At 42.2% G+C, this 17,948-nt stretch overlaps 1 long non-coding RNA gene across 1 annotated transcript; it reads right to left on the reverse strand.

Annotated features, from left to right (window-relative positions):
• Positions 1 to 529: 529 nt before the first annotated feature.
• Positions 530 to 3,809, reverse strand: LOC149305348 (uncharacterized). The gene is made up of 4 exons (XR_016271768.1): positions 3,619 to 3,809; positions 2,793 to 2,954; positions 1,724 to 1,851; positions 530 to 663 (listed from the first exon to the last, which is right to left on the reverse strand). It is a non-coding gene; the product is annotated as an uncharacterized LOC149305348 (long non-coding RNA).
• Between the last annotated feature and the right edge of the window lie 14,139 nt (positions 3,810 to 17,948).

The following is a 17,948-nucleotide window of genomic DNA, read 5'->3' on the forward strand; positions in this document are numbered from 1 at the left end:
CATACTCTGAACTAGCTTCAGTGCATTATGAAGTAGGATTGGTTGTGTAATGATATCTAGTGCAATCAGGAAAAAAGGAGTGCTTTTCAAAATAAGAGAGAGAAAGTGAGGGGGACCAAATCTGACTGAGGCTGTGAAAACAATCACAATAGAACAGCATTGCCAGCATAACTCCAGGTATGAGATGGAGCATGTATGGATTCTGTGTGTGTGTCAGAAGTGGCATGCTTTCTGTTTGCAATAAAACATATCAAAATAGAAAAGAAGAAGGGTCTGGGAAATTTAACAGTAGGAGAAAAGGTCTACATAAGCCTCCCACCCCACAAGCTGCCAATTCTGTAAAACCTGCTATTAAAAATATAACATTCTCTTGGGCAAACATGCAAAAAACTTCCTTTTGAAACTCAATAAGCCTCAGATTGCCAATTACAGAACCAAAGAGAATAATCAAGACTCTGTCTGTAATGGTATTTACAAGAGGTGGCATGTGGGTGAGGAGGTACTTTTACACCAAAAGGAATTACTCACTTCTTTCTTTGAGTCAGTAGTTTCAGCCATTTATGAGATGCCAGTTGTTATGTCTTGAACAAAATCTTAGACAAGTAGTCAAACATTTCAGATCAGTGAAAGAACTCACAGAAGTCTAGCATGATGGAAAATAACCTGGGATAAAAAGGAGGAGGAGAAATATATTCTCCCTAGATCTATAGCCAGGAAAGCCCACGGTTCACTTTGGTCGTTCATGTTGGTATTCCTCCCCTTCCCTTTGAATCAACAATATCTGGAAGCCTCAAGCAAGACTGCAAATTAAATATCAACAGAAATGCTATCTCAGAGAACTGACTCAGCACTGGAATGTTATTGGAACTCCACCCAAAAGGCTGGCATCACCTGCTCAGACCAGGAGGTCTACTAAGGTCACAGTTAATAACTCAGAAACTCTGGTCAGTCATGAAGGCAGGAAGACCAGAAATGGTATAGCATAGGCTGGCAAAGACTTAGATGAGACTTAAGGCATGTCTGCAAGGGCCAAATGAAGTGGGTTTCCCATGCCCTCACCATTACCTGTCTTCACAACACAGGGCCAACTCCCTGATTCCAGTGCATAAGGCCAGTTCCACACTGAATCCACCCCATCCCTTCCTTAAACTAATTTTTTAAAACTTACTTTCTAACTTTCACATAGCAATGCCAGGGATCTGTCTACACACACATCCCAATTCTGTTGTTGCCACTGCCATGAGTTACTTCATCTGAGATCACAGTGAGGTGCTAGCCATGTGACTGATGCTTGGTGCCTCATTTCTGATCTCAGAGCGAGTGACTCTTGCCAGCCGCAGCATCACCAGGCAACGCACATGTAGACAGCCGCTGGCATTGCTATGGAGTGTGGAGGTAATGGGGATGGAAGTCCAGGGCAGCTCCAGGGCCAGAATACTTTGGAAGTAGCCCAGAGTGTTTTGGCTGATGTAGATGAGCCCTAACTTTCACTAGCTGAGGGATACTCTAGGTAAAGCTAAATAGACAGCCATCTCAACTTCATCCACATCCAAAGTGGATCAAAATAACATGTTACAACATACCACATGTGATGCAACAGCCATAAGTTAAAACAGTTGAATGTGGCATACTTTAACACAGCTGGGGGGGGGGGGGGGGTCCATGTTAGAATTCTTCTGTCTTCTGAGCCTTCAGCCAGTCACTCTACCTCTACCTGACTTACTTCACAATGTTGTTATGCAGAGTGGAGAAATTACCATGAGCCAGCAGTAAAATAACCTGGTGAAACATCAGCACAAAATCTACTTTTGTTGATATGTCTTCTGCAGGGCACACAACCACAAGGAAGAGCTGAAATGAAGAGGAAAGGGGATAAGAGATTTTTTTCATAGAATCATAGAATCGTAGAGTTGGAAGAGACCACAAGGGCCATCCAGTCCAACCCCCTGCCATGCAGGAACTCTCTATCAAAGCATACCTGACAGATGGCCATCCAGCCTCTATTTAAAGACTTCCAAGGAATCTATGGCGGGGTACAGATCACCAGAAAAAGGCGCCAGGTTGGCGCCTCAGCAGAAAAGGGGCTCCAAAAAGCAGCTCCTTTTTGTGGTGCCGCAAAGCGCCAAAGACGGCGCGGTTACGTCGCAGCTGCACAGCCCCGTTTGGAGGCAGCGCAGCTGCGACGTCATCGTTACGTGCACCATCTGTATGGCGCTGCGTAATGGTGGTGCGTACATGATGTGCTAGGGTTGCAGAGCGTGTGCACGCACCGCCCCGAGGCAACCCTAGCACGTTGTGGACATGCCGCAAAGGGCCCATCTGTACAAAGGGCCCAATATCTATATCTATATCTACCATGCCATCCATACAAGATTAATTTATCTGTCTTGATAAGACAAAACAGGGTCACCCCATGGATTTACTTTTAAGGCTAAGCCCAAATTTTCACAATTTGTGCAATGGCTGGGGGTAAATCTAAACTGCACCAAAAGATCATGGTAGCGGTAGGGACTTTCTCCCTTTCTTGGTTTTTAAACTTTTAAAAGCTATTTTTATCTGAACTTTTAGCTCATGGCAACACTCTGTATCTTTCGCAAGGCACACTCTCTTGGAAATGCACTGGTGTCAAGCAGTGTCAAGCTTTCTTCACAGCTTCCCATCAGAAATATAGTATCATATATTACCTTGCTATCAAGGCATTCTTATCAAAGCATTCTCCAAAATGCAGCTGGTTGATTGTGACTGAGATGGGCCTTTTCAAAAAGAAAAAGGAAGGGAAGAAACATGATTACCTTGTAAATAAGGCAAGCTGCAAACTCACTTCAGTAAAATTTCTCTCTCTCTTCCAACAGACCAGATATTCATCTGCCAACGTTTGTAGAGAGGAGGGTCCAAAGCCAGAATCAGTTTAGCCTGGCGAAGGATAATAACAAAAATTGCAGGAGTTTGCCTGTCTTTGGAGAAAGAGAAAGAACAAGGAAGTTTTCAATGTAAGAAACAATAGTAGAATTCAAAGATCTGTTAGTCTGGAGAATCAACATCTTGTAGCACCTTTGAGACTAACTGAAATAAAGAAGTTGGCAGCATGAGCTTTCATAGAGTTCAGTCTCCGTCCTCAGATGTATATAGTGGAGTGGAAACCAGGGACTGACATATCTATGCCATTGGTATGTGAGAGTGTGCAGTGGTGACAGAGAAGGTAGAACTATTCAAGTTCTACTTCACCTAAAATTTCTCCCACAAGCAAAACTGTGTCCAGCAAGGCAGACAGAACTGAAATGATAGATAACTGTAGCCTAAAACAAATAATGAGATGGTAGTGAATTCAGTTCTTGGGGCCAAATGGCCTGTATCCTAGGTTCCTAAGGGAACTTGCAGGTGTGATCAAATAGCCTCTGTCTGCAATATTTTAAAAAAAAAATGGAGAACAGATGGAGTATCATGAGACTCAAGGCAGGCAGGCAGGCAAATGTCCTCTTCAAAAAATGGAGCAGTCATGGGGAAAAGAATCCCGACAAGTATCAACAGGGGTTGCCATGGTCTCAATCCAGTGCTGAAAGTGGCAGTGGGACACCACTCTGTCAAGGCAGTCTGTACAGCCCCTATGTCATCACATACCTTTACAGGCTTGGTAGATCAGGGGAATACTGTAGATATAGTATATCATGATTTCAGCAAGACTTTTGGTTTATCTCTCAAGGTATTCTTGTTGGCAAGTTGGTAAAATGCAGGTCAGGTGGTGCTACTGTTAATTGGATTTATAACTGGCTGGTGGCCTGTACCCAAAGGTACTCATCAACGGTTTCTCATCAGTGGCACCTTTGGAGAAAAGTGAAAAGGGCAATTTTGCAGGTACTCTTCCAGAACCATCTTTATACAGGACTTGGAACAGAGTGTAATGGGGAATATTTTGGGGTGGAATGTCTGAATCCTCCTATTCTCTCAATGGTATCAGGGTTGTGGCCACATCCCTTGGATTCATTGGATTCCTGCCTAAAACTCCAGGTGCCTAGGCCAGGAAACAGCATCACTCCTCCATTTCCTTTCTACTTTGGCATAGGTGGCGGGAAAGGGAAATACTCAGCTAGTGATTCCAGGAGATCCTGGCTACACCAGCTAAGAGCCAGAAAGTATATCTTTTGTGGTTGTGCGGAGACCCAAGCCTCTAGGTATAGGGAGGGCAGACCCTCCTCAAGCCATGTGACCCCAAACACTAAATGAAATAAACAGGGATTCGGGATTGTCATGACAAGATGGAGACCTCCGCTAAAACTAAATGAATTATGACAAAAAGAAATGCGAAGTTAGGAAGGAGGAATACATTGCAGGGCTACAAGACAGGTGATACCTGGCTTGGTGTCAGTACACATGAAAAGGTTTTATGGCATCTACTAAAGCTCATGCTTAACATGTGCCAAACACAGTGGCATGCAGAAGCTAGAAAGACTAATTCAGTCCTACATGAAATTCCATTTTTATGAGTACTGCTTTATTGCACTTGATCACCCATATCCAGTGTTGAGCACTACAGCTGAAGAAGGACAGTAAGACATTAGAACTTGTTTGGAGGAGGATGACAATGATAGAGCCCTACAAGAAAATACAAAATGAGTTATGTAGATAGCCCGGAGAAGAAGCAATTGGGAGGCCTTATCATAGCCATCTCCAAATATTTGATGGGCTGTCATATAGATGATAGAGAAAATGGGTTTTCTATTGCTCCAGTTAGTGTATAATCTGTGCTCCACCCACCCACCTGTTTTGCAGCTCATGGGCCTTCACTCAACAGCTCTTGTGATGAATTTGCAGCAATTCTGGAATTTAGTGGTATATGTTTGTTTTCAAGCAAATAGCTTTTGCAGTAGCCATTGCTCAGCTTTTAAAAATTGGCTTTTTCCCACTGCCATTTCTTTTGAAACTGTTAAGTTCCTGCTTAAATGTAGTGATGAAAAAATTTATTGCTTCCATTCCCTGGCTACATATTAAAAGATCATTGATTTAGGAGAGCATTTGTAAGTCAACTAATACTGTATAAGCGTGTGTGTGTGTGTGTGTGTGTGTGTGTGTGTGTGTGTACACACACACACACACATACACACACACACACACTCTCCTCCCCATTAGAGAACATAGTTGGTGTGTTAAAGTCTCAGTCACTCACTATAAGCCAGCTCCATCCATCGTTACAGGGACACTTGACCAGAGAGTGTTGTCTATGAACTATTCTCACTAAATTTCCCCAAGTGCACTCTTGTGTCCATGGGGATTTTCATGATTTCCAACCAACTAAATAAAAAAAAAATCAACATCCATATCCCACAAACCCCAAAACATACAAACCTGATTCTAAATCTGGTTCTCCATCTCTGGATTTTCCAACTTTAGTGCAAATATGAATTGTAACATTTGAACCTAGCACTTTGCGGAATCAAAACCTGGGTAGACTTGAATCACCATCTACCCCTCAATACAATGTACAAATAGTCCTGGAATTAAAAAAAGTCATCTCTGTACAACTGTAATGGAAAAGCTGAGATGTTGCATACACCATGCCCTTAACAAATATAATTTCTACAGAAGAGAGGGTGTCACTGCTTTGTCACTCAGATGTTAATGACGTCCACAGTTAATGATGACCACAGACTGAGTGACCCACTGAGAAATTATAATTTGGAAACTAACTCATTATGGGTCAAAGTTCCTAAGCACTAAGGTCAGTTGAGAAGAAAATACCATAGAATTAATACAACACTGAAGTCTAGGCCCTGTCTACACATAAAACAGCCTCTTACTGTACTCCCACCATGGAGATGCCTGACCCAACCCCCAGTTTTGGTGCAAACAAACTGGACAACATCTGGCCCATTCAGCAACAGAACCTGGGTATATCCCATCTTAAACTGTACTAAAATATCCCCTGTTTGCTCCAGAGCTTCTTGGAAGATCCAGAGCCCTCCATTCTGATACCAGGTACCTGTTTAAAGTATGTCGTACTGAATCACCCTGCACTATTGCCTCTGCCATCAGTCACTTGCTCTGGTGTCAGAACAAGGCACTCAGCCATGTGATCATCACTGGGTGCCTTGTTCTGACCACAGAATGAATTGACCCACAGTGGTGGCAGACACCAAGTGGCTCAGCAGGACACATGTGTGAACAGCCACCTGGTGTCAGAACGTAATGGGAAAAGATCAGGGCATCTCTTGGGCCTTGATATTCAAGGATTCCCCAGAGTATCCTTATCAGTGCAAACAGGGCCCTAAATCCAATTAATACTCTCAGCTAGAGGAGACCTCTTGGTCCTTGTCAACACACACATACACAAGTTCTTGGGTTTGAATTAACTGCTGCCAACCCAGCCTGCTGGAGGGCCTTCATATTTTCTTTGGCCATTGGTCTGCACAAATTGGGTTCCCACACTTTTCCCTCATGCCAGAAAGGCTCCTCTGTCTCACACTAGCATAAAAATGCCTTCACAGCCATACCTTCTCAGTGCTATAATGATGATGATGGAACAGGTCTCTGTCTAAAAAAGAATTCATTAAAATTTATAGCAACCTTAAATATGGCTGCCATTCTGCATTGAGCAGGAAACTGTGGAATGTGAAGGTACATGAAGAGGCCGCAGAAAATTTTCTCTTTATCTCTCCGATGCAAAAGTATCTTCTGTTAACACACTCTCTGCAATTCCTCCATAGAACTTTCAGAAATGCTCTTATTTTCCAAGGGAGCATGTAGGGTGGCGCAGGAATGTCAGAACATTTAATTGAGGGGAGTGTGTGAAAATAAAGAGAACTTTGTGTAACCAAATAAGAAGGAAAGAATGCTTTACAGAGGCTGAAAGAAGCACTCAGGTCACTGGGGGAAGTAATAAGCATATGTTTATTGAAAGTTAAGCATACGCATACATTACTCTCCAGAGGGAGATTGGCTCTTGCATGAGACTTCAATTACTGAAGCTACAGTTGTATTGAATGCATGACATCATAACCCTGCTAGTTTTTCCATCAATGAAAGGGCATGCTAAGGTCAAAGACACCCAAATTAAATGTTTTACCAATTTCATAAATCATATATATGCCAAAGAATGGTACAGGCTTTGCATTTCCCCCTCACAGAACCACTATTGGTGGAGAAAAGAAATAGAGGGCCAGCACAAACAGGATATGAGTCTATATCCCGCACAGTTTTTGTCCTTATATCTCTTCGTAAAGATGCAGTCATTATGGCCATAAGATATCTCCTATTCAAAACTCATTGTAAATCTTTTGCTGCACTCATCAATGTTAAAAACTGAAAGCAGATCCTTTCAGCAAGACTACACATAGGTCCCATTCACACTACAGAAATAACCCTGTGTGAAACCGGGTTATTTCTGCAATGGTCACACTGGCCCCAGATGCACCCAGCATCATTTGCAGAGGGGAGCATGGAGAAACCTACTTAACCCAGTTTATTCAACACCGGGTTCCTTATGTCTTTTGTAAAGGTCCAGATTGATTTGGCTCTTTTGTAGTGTGAGTATGCTACCAAATCAATCCAGACCATGTGGGATTATTTCCGGAAATGGAGACGTCTCCATTTTGAATCAATCCAATGCATGTGTGAATGTTGATCAGGGTTTAAATGCACAGAGAGATTCAGGCACATAAACTGTAGTGGGAACATCAATTTGGTATTGTGTCCCCATGGAGATCCAGATCTCCTCAGGACAAAAACGTAAGTGTGAATGCCCCCATAGTCTACCTGCTTTTAATGGGCTGCATAGTAAAGTTAAACTGAGAGCACTCTGTGACCTGCTCAGAATTGAGCTTCTTCTACGTTTGATATAGATACGAGGTCAAATATGCTGACATCGATCATACCATAGAAGAAATGGGAAGTCATAGAGAAGAAAAGAAGAAGAGAGGATTTAGATAAATGAAAAGACAACTCTCTTTTATATTTACGAGAGTGAATGTTAGGTTTAAAAGGAAAAAATGTAAATTTATGTTGTTAAAAATGAATAAAAATTTAAAGAAGAAGAAGAAGAAGAAGAAGAAGAAGAAGAAGAAGAAGAAGAAGAAGAAGAAGGAGGAGGAGGAGGGAAGGAAGGAAGGAAGGAAGGAAGGAAGGAAGGAAGGAAGGAAGAAAGAAAGGAGCAGCTTCCTCCCTTCCTTCCTAAGCCTTCCTCATTCTTAGCTGTACAGGCTAGAAATGTTGGGACTTTCTCTCCAGCAACATCTGGAAGGGCACATAATTCCCACCCTGATGTAAACAGAGTTTCCTTCCTCTAGTGGCCGATAGATTCTGACCCCTTCACCATGCATGCTTTGGAGAATCAGTTTTGGAAAGTCCCTGAGATTCAGAATTGATTCCCTATGTGATATGGAGGAGTTGCTGTTTAAGAAACAGAAATCCCTCCAGGGCAGAAATCTTTAAATTTAGGAACTGAAGGAAAAGTTCATTGGGGGAGGAGAATTCTTATGGGGACAATACCATCATTTTGTTCCCCCCTTAACTACACCCCTGAGTCCCCTAAAACTGGATGTGCTGTTTGGATTCTAGATCCCCAATCAATATCTTATCCAAGAGCGTGCATCTATTTTCATCCTGCTGTGAGAAGGCTATTTGCAGCTAGGAATTTGAGCTTGGATCGTCTTTATTTAGATATCACACTAATAATCCATCTATGCCCCATCTTGATGAGTTTCTTTTCTTCTGCCATCCAAAACATCAAGGACACTAATACAACATTTTTTAAAAAACTGTCACACTCATGTCAGTTTGCAGTCCATCTGAAGTCGTCTTTTTCCTTTTAAGGGAAAGCCATTATCATACATTGAAGGATCTATGGATGTTTCTGAGCACTTGTGTTAGCTTGAATTCCACAGTGATTGCATTTCAAGACTCACTCACCGATCACAAAGTTCACTCTAACCCCAGAGGGATCTTCTTTATCTCTTTTTCCCATGATCACAGTTTAACTTAACCAGTGCCCTCTCCTGCTGTTTAAACATTTTAAAGGCTGACACAGTTCCAGTGGGATCAGCCCCATTTCCTTGTTTCCATACATGGTCTCCAGAATGAAAACAAATAGAAATAAAGCCGGCATGCTCATTTAACTCTTTCTCTACAAAGATTGCTAGGGGTGGCATGAACTAGAAAGAGATTAACAAGAATGCCATTGCTAAGACATGGCATTTTATCAAGAAGAGCTTTACATCATTATTCTCCCAATTCTGTACCATCTGTTGTTTCACTGAGATTTTTAACTATGGGGGCTGGGAGACAACAAAAGAAAATTGAGAACTGTTTCACAGAGAAAACATGATGTCTGTGGTTTCCATTGCACATCAATTCATGTGTCCCTAAATCCTACAAAAACTGCACAGTTAAGCACAAAACTAGCCAAAGAAAGGAAGGTAGCAGTCAACCTAATGCAAGTAGTTACCATACTGTCCAGATGTCCCGATTTGGCAGGGACAATCTCTATTAATCCTATCCCACCTTTTCAGCTGGATTTAAAATGTCCCAGTTTCTCTTTCCTCCTCCCACTTTCCGACTTTGCTTTTGGCTTATTGCCACTGGTGCAAACAGAATTCAAAGTACAAAAGTAGTTTGCACTCTGTTAACTGTTAACTGAGCAGAGAGGAAAGGAGAGGAGAAGTCTGGCTCTTTCAGCAGCCGCAGGAAAAAGCAACCCACTGCTGCCTCTCCTAGCTTGTACCTTCTTCGTCCCTAATAATGTTTGCCATTTTGATCACATTCTGATGTTGCTTTGACACACATGTCCTGGGTTTCATACTGGAGGGTATGAGATATCAATAAAATAACATTAGTTTAATCTTTTTAAATCATGTGCTGTGCCACAGGTCCTGAACCTATGCTTCTGTGGGCAAAGGGCAGCATACAGAGACAGCCAACTCAGATAATTCTATACATATTGATTCTGCTCAAATGCTTAAATAATGGGAGTATTGATAACCTGAGTAGTGTCAATACAACGGCTGTTAATTTGTAAAACTGCAGCCAAGACCTTATTTTCAATTTTATTTATTTTAAAGGCAACACACAATTAGAAATACTAAATGGTAATGGTTTAACTAAGAATTAACAATTAATTCATTGTTGCTTTTATTCATCTTTCACTCATTCTGAAATCTATTTATTTATTCTATTCTCCACCTTTTCCCCAACAAGGCAGTTTACAGTCCCAGTAATAATCCATGACTGGAAGCAAAATTCAGACCTTTGATGCCCTTATGGCTTTAAAGACAGGTGTGAAAGTGTTTACTGGTAATTCCCCGCCCATCATTCCAGCATAGACCAGTTCATGGTCAAATTCTCCCTTTCCACAGGTGCCAAAGGTCTTTTATCTTGGGCAGCCTAAAACAGATAGCTTCACAAACAAAAATCTGGGTCTTATCAGTGTCCAGTACAGCACTACTCATGGAAAGAATATTTGAAAATATATGGGAAATGGTTTTTAAAAAAGATTTCTGAACAGAAAATATAATATTCTGCACATACACAAAATGCTGTTTTCTATGCAAAAATGAGCAGGGGGGAATTTTGTACAGATTAAAGGGCTGTACAAATAGCCCCTAAAGGGCGGAAGGACGCTGCCTTTTTCCTTGCCAGATCGGGGCTGCGGCAACCACATACAAAGGCCCCAATCTGGCCTTTCCACAGCACAAAAACAAGTCGCAAAAAGGGGCTCCTTTTTGTGCCGCAGAAAGGGCTCCCTAGCATGCGTGGGAGTGGACTCAGGGCAGCCGACATGCGGTCACCATGCTCCCACTCTGCCACTACACCAGCTCTTTATGCCGGTCTGTTGAGACCCTAAATTCCTAGCTGCAAATAAAGAGAGAGAGAGAGAGAACTGCAGTAACAAACACAAAACCCTCCTAATACTTTTGCCCAATTTGGAAATGTGTTTATTGGACCTTATTTGTCAGTTTGTATAAAAGCTATAGTCTGTGTTGCTCAATTGCTGCCACTGCATATTTTTGTAAAAATTCTGCATAATGTTAGTTAAATTGCTTGTTCAATGTGGAATTCTGGGCTTCCAAGCCAGAGTCCACACAACACTGTATTATTTTAAAAAAACAACCCTACTGAGCTCAAGGAGTTCAAGGCCCATTCATGAACCTTAAAGCAGTCTTAAAAAAAATCCAATTTCCACATCTAAAAACCCCTTCTCTTCTAAAACAACTAGTTCTCCAAAAAGTGTTGGAATAAAAAATTATTAATATACCAACAAAAGGACAACAAAGAGAGAGCCTGCCTAGCTTGCATAACAAGCGGCCGCCCGAGCTCCACAGTCTTGGAGCAGCCACAGAGATGCCTTATGTAGCATGCACGCGCACACGCACGCGCACACACAACGCACACACACACACACACAGAGTTATTTTTTGACTACAACTCCTGTTAGCATATCCTACCCTCCCCCCACCCTCTGGTTGGTTATGGGATTTTCATAGAATCATAGAGTCCAACCCTATTCTGCGATGCAGGAAGACACAAGCAAAGCACCCCTGACAGATGGCCATCCAGCCTCTATTTATAACTTCCAAAGAAGGAGACTCCACCACTCTCTGAGGGAGTGTGTTCCACTGTCAAATAGCCCTTACTGTCAGGAAGTTCTTCCTAATGTTGAGGTGGAATCTCTTTTCCTGGAGCTTGCATCCATTGTTCTGGGTCCTGTTCTCCGGAGCAGCAGAAAACAAGCTTGCTCCATCCTCAATATGACACCCTTTCAAATACCTAAACAGGGCTATCATATCACCTTTTAACCTTCTCTTCTTCAGGCTAAACATGCCCAGCTCCCCAAGATTATCTTCATAAGGCACGGTTTCCAGACTCTTCACCTTTTTGGTTGCCCTCCTTTGGACACGTTCCAATTTGTCAACATCCTTTTTGAATTATAGTGCCCAGAACTGGACACCGCATTCTTATACATGTTCCATTTAAAACCTAGTTCAGCTGAAAGTTCTTTAGACATCCATCCTGCTTTCCTGAGACACCTCACATTTTTCCTCCTCATTGGAACTTTTGAAATTGTGCCTTCAGTGTCTCCCCTTTGAGAAACTCCCATCTGTCCTGAACTCCCTTCTCTTTTAGTATTGCTGACCATGGGATCACCCCCATTATTTCCCTATGTCTACTGAAATCAGCTTCCCTAAATTCTAGAATGTATGTCTGACTATGCCTGGCTTCTCCTTTCCACTGTATAACAAACTCCAGAAGAACATGATTACTCCCACCTTTTCATAATTAATAACTAACACAGAAGTTTATCACACGGGAGTAATTTCTCTTAATTTCGAATGAAAGGAAAGTGGGGCCAGAACGCATTCACGTGAATTTGCTAGTTCAGCTAATTTAAGTGAATTTGAATTGCGTTCGAACTGACTTCCTGTTGCCCGAAAATAGCTTGCCATTACCCGAAATTGCGTGTGACCACATCTCAGGCAATAACGTGAAACCCCATGACTGTATTCAGATTGCCATTGGATTATACTTCCAATTTCCCTTGTCTGATAAACGCCACAGAACATGACTGGAAGTCATGAAGATGGCCTGATACATATTCTGGGGACCCCAATGACTCGAGGTAGCTGGAAATGTGCCAGCATTGAGGTCACACTGATCAGGACATGCCAGGCTTGGAAGTACAAAAGGACAACCACTGGTGGGTTATGCTAAACATGACACATTCCTCCTATCTGTCTATTTTGCATTTCCTATGGGAAAGAAAACAAAGAAAATAAAGGAAGATATTTATCACAACAGGCAGAGACCTTATCCTGTCTTCCCTCTTTGAAGTTCCTATGTGTCCACTGACTGTCTGGGGAATCAAAGGATTGTTTCAAATTGCATCAGTGCATTGATACCTTGGTGCTGAAAATCATCACATTTTCCAGACCAGTTTTAACATTCCTTGGGGTGATCATCAATCCAACACATACCCAACACATACACAGAGGGCAGGGTTTTTATTGGATATAACTCCACCCAGAGGCACTCATTTTTGTTCACTTTCCTCATGTACCTTTGGATGCTGTCTGAGTCTCCACCCTACCTCTCTCCCCTAGACTGGTAAATACAGTATACCATATATATTCATGTATAAGTTGACCTCATGTATAAGTCGAGGGCAGTTTTGGGGGCCAAAATCATGGATTTTGATATGACCTGTAGATAAGTTGAGTTTCAAACACTGAGGCATGTTACAAAAGATCTAAAGGGAGAAACAAAGCACCACTACCTTCCCTATTTCTCCTTCTCTGGACCTCTCCCAAGGGTCACAGTCTCGGCATGGAAAATGAGAAAACAAACCTTGGCACACACACTCTCTCTCTCCTCCTCCTCCTCCTCCTCCTCCTCCTCCCTTTACCACCAGGATTTCCAAGGCTCATGGCTTGCAAAACGGGGTACAAAGCTCTGTCTCTCTCGCCTCACCAGTTGCTTATTAGCTCAGGTTATGAAGGAAAGCTGAGGGAGAAGACATACACACAGAGAGAGGAGAGAGAGTGCGGGGACTCAAATGGAAAGCTGTTTAAAGATCCCTGGCTATGAAGAAAGGGTGGGCACTTCTTTTAGGAACTTTATAAAAAGAATTAACTTATTGTCCTGTATATAAGTCAACCCATGATTTTTGAGTCCATTTTGGGGCATAAATTTCTTGACTTATAGTCAAGTATATACAGTACCCCTTCTTTACTCTTAATTTTCTGCTATGCAAATTTTTAACTTTCCTTTCTGTAACTTATAAGTTTATCGCATGGGGCTTCAACCGTTCCCCAGCGCGTTCTAACGGGGGCGAGCGGGGGTGCGCACGGAGCGCGATGGGCACCGGATGGGGCCCAAAACGCAACTTTATCGCACGGGGGCCGCCGCCGCCGCCGCGCGTTCCCATCGCATCCCAATTCGGTTCCAGAGGGCGCCATTTCTGGGGATGCTTGGAAACAGTTCCCAGAAATGGCGCCCTCTGGAACCGAATTGGGATGTGATGGGAACGCGCGGCGGCGGCCCCCCGTGCGATAAAGTCGCGTTTTGGGCCCCATCCAGTGCCCATCGCGCTCCATGCGTGCCCCCGCTCGCCCCCGTTAGAACGCGCTGGGGAACGGTTGAAGCCCCATGCAATAAACTTATCTGTGTGAATCTTGATGTTAAATCAGTTCCTGTGTGTTTGCATGCTTCTTTGCACATTTTCTTAATAAGGCATCTTAGGCCCGGTACAGACAGGCACGTTGCGGTGATATTAGGGCTCGATACGCTGGGTGTCCAGATGCTCCCAGCCCTAGTGACATGACAGATGCATGCACCCGTCCACACAGTGGGTGCCTTAGCTGCACAACTGTGGCACCGCATACAGGCACCTATCAGTAGAAGCGGCGTCATAGGGCTGCATTGCAGCCCTCATGATGGTGCAAAAAAGGACTGGAGTCTTTTCTTGCAGTGTGCACTGGTATAAATAGGTGTGAAAAGATCCTAGCAACTTACCCTCTCTCACATGCCTTTTTTTGAGATAATTAATTCCCCGACATTCAAAAGACACATTGACACCACTAGTGCGGAACCCCAATCTCCCCCCCCGCACACACACCTTTTCAAGTAACACTCTTAGGACTCCTCCAGCCAACATGGCCAGTGATGGAGAGTAGGAGTCCAAAAAAGCAACATCCCAGCTCTTCATTTAGACATATTTTGGTAACACTGAACACATTTCAGATCCTCCACTTGTGATAAGTTATCTTAGGACAATGGCCCCATTGCTGATTTTCATGTCTGTTCCTGCATTCAGAACATGAATCAATGACTGTAATGAGGTGAAAGAGAAGCCACTGTCTGTCTCTGTTTCTTAACCTAGTGGGAAAGTGTAGTAATGTTAGGATCACTATCTTTGGTATTTGCATGGTGTTCACAATTCTTTAGAATGGGGGAAGCTTCCAATGACAAAACTTTTTACAAAGTGGAGCAGCTAAAGCAAGCAGAAGTTCCTGTTTTGTGTAAAAAGTGATTATATCAGGAGATTAAATGTGTACATGTTTACTTTTTTTAAAAAAAAAATCTTCAATGCGTTGCTTTGGTTTGTAACTGTATTTTTAATGCACCATTTCGCAACTGAATATTTTAAAAGAATGATAGTATTTATATTATCCCACATTATTATATTGTTTATATGCCACCTTTCTTCCAGAGCAGGATCCAAGGCAGCTCTATAGAAATTACTCTAACAAATAAATGAAGAAAAAAATATTGTATGTCATTTGTACATGAGAACAATTTTTAAAAGGTCATATTGTTGTTGTTTTTTAAAACACCACCACCACCACTAACAAACCAGTGTGAAGATGCTAGTTTCACCACCCAGGTTGCCATTGTTCTGACCTTGCACATGTTCCCTAGGACTGTGCTTCTTGGTGGCGCAGTGGTTAAATGCCTGTATTCCAGCCATTCACTCGAAACCACAAGGTTGCGAGTTCATGACCAGCAAAAGGGCCCAAGCTCGACTCAGGCTTGCATCCTTCCGAGGTCGCTAAAATGAGTACCCAGACTGTTGGGGGCAAATTAGCTTACTTGCTAATTAGCTTACTTGCTGTTCACCGCTATGATCTTTGGAATAGCGGTATATAAATAAAACAAATTATTATTATTATTATTATTATTATTATTAATATTTTCCTCTTTCAGCTGCTGGAAGCCTTGATGTGCTCACACAACTGACTGGCTAGTCTCATTTACATTAGAATAGCTGAGAAGCAGCAAAAACACCAGAACGCTGGGCTGACATGTGAACATCAAACAAGTCTTGGATATTGTCATGTCTGGGTTTTCATTCAGTCTTCAGAAGATGTAATGTTACGCTAGTTTGCAGTTGGTAATTAAGCTGTTTTTGTCACATCGCTTCCTTTAATAAGAAAAGGCTGTTTTGTTTTTCTTTTAAAGATGCTGTGAGTTAAAGGTGTGGAGAAAACACAAGGCCTGTGATGTGTTTTGCATGCAGAGCTGCAATGTGGTTTGTTATTTTTGAGGTACATGTGTTTAATCAAACCCTCCTGGATTTTATTGGGAAAGGAAGAACAGAAGTATCAGCAGAAACAGTGGCATCACTAGATAGAGAGATCTTGTTGCACCTTTGAAGACTAACTGAAAAAAAGAAGTTGGCAGCATGAGTTTTCGTAGACTTCAGTCTACTTCCTCACATGCGTTTGGTGGAGTGGAAACCAGGGACAGACCTATATATGCCATAGGTATCTGAGAATCTCAATTCAAATTAAAAATCCTTTGTGTATGTAAATGAAATAGCAAGTCCAGTTTTAACGATGGTTCTTTGTGGACTAATACATAGCCATTGGATATGAAAATTAGGTGGCAAGACTAGTTTGGCCATAGAAACTAGCCTATAGGTGGGCAGGGACGTAGCCAAGGGGGGGGGGCTTCCTTGGGGTCTGGACCCCCCTTCCGTTAAATAAAATGAATGGTGCGTGCTGCCGTGCCACTGCACCCAAGCCCCATTATAATGGTGGCACTTAGTCTGGACCCCCCCCCCCCTTCCCAAAATCCTGGCTACGTCCCTGAGGTGGGGAGAATAGATGAGTTTAGGATACCTCCATGAGAATGGAGTCAGATAGTGGCTTCCACTCATGTTGCCAACTTCTTTCTCTCAGTTAGCCTCAAAGGTGCTACAAGTTTCTACATACTGATTCTACAGACTAACACGGCTATATATTTGTCATCACTAGAGTTGGTGTCACTTGGTGCAATAACTCATGGTATCACCTCCCATTGACCCCCCCTGCCCTACCGCACCATACAGAATCCATAGTAACATTTTTTGTACTAATGTTACTAATAAATCATAGGTCCCATATATCACTGAATGTAATGGTAATAATTGTGACATAAACAATTAACAAAATTAAGAATATACCTTTATGTATTTTTACATACATAGTTTCATATGGTTAAAGTGAAAATTTGGTAAAATGTGATGTTTTTCAAGGAAATTTTAAAATTTGTTTAAAAAATAAAAAAATTATTTAAAACGTATTATTGTTATTATTATAGTCAATAGGCCCATCAAGGCATACAATAACTTAAAACATTTAAATGAAAAGATTACGTGTAACATAAAACCAACATAAAATAGAAAGGTTTCATTAAAATGCAGAAAGTTAAGAATCAATTAAGTTGTCAGATTGGATTACAACATTGGAGGTTATCCTGATTATATAGTTATGGCACCAGGATATAGATCCGTTAGTCAAGACCCCTTTTTAGTAGTTCTCTCTCTCTAATTTTAACAGCCAGTGACAACAATTTTGCAACCAACAGGGTAACACTCATGCATTTGTCTTGCAATGACATTTTGATGTGAAACAATTCAGAACAGCCCATCTTGCGTTTCATTTTTGTCATCCATCCCCACAATAGTGAAAAAAAAGCCTTCGTCTATTTTGCAGAGCTATGTCCATATTTTATAACACCTCTTCTCAGGCTGCAGACATAGGCTGCTCCCACACTGCAGAAACAAAGCAATTTGACACCACTTTAGCATCCATGGCTCAATGCCATGGAATTCTGGGATTTGTAATTTGGTGTGGCACCAGGGCTCTCTGACAGGGAAGGCTAGATAGCTCACAAAGCTGCAAAACACAGTATTGCATTGCACTGAATCATGGCAGTAAAAGCAGCATGAAAATGATTTACTTGTACAGTGTAGACACATGCAAACACCAGTAAAAAAAAAAGGTCCTGCTAGATTTAAAGGGGTGTTCCTAGTCTGCTGTCACCTTTGGACTTCACTGTACACATTAGTGTGGGGTTTTGAAGATGGGCAGAACTGGCCCATGGATCTGCCAAAGTTTCCCACTCCTGCCCTAAATTCTGCACGTCTGTGGATATATGTTCCCGTGGGGTAGTATATGGTGCACCTATCCCTTCTATTTGTTGAC

This window comes from Sceloporus occidentalis, unplaced genomic scaffold (assembly GCF_023333645.1).
Source record: "Sceloporus occidentalis isolate IW3139 unplaced genomic scaffold, rSceOcc1.0.p SCAF_12, whole genome shotgun sequence".
NCBI classification, from domain to species: Eukaryota; Metazoa; Chordata; class Lepidosauria; order Squamata; family Phrynosomatidae; genus Sceloporus; species Sceloporus occidentalis.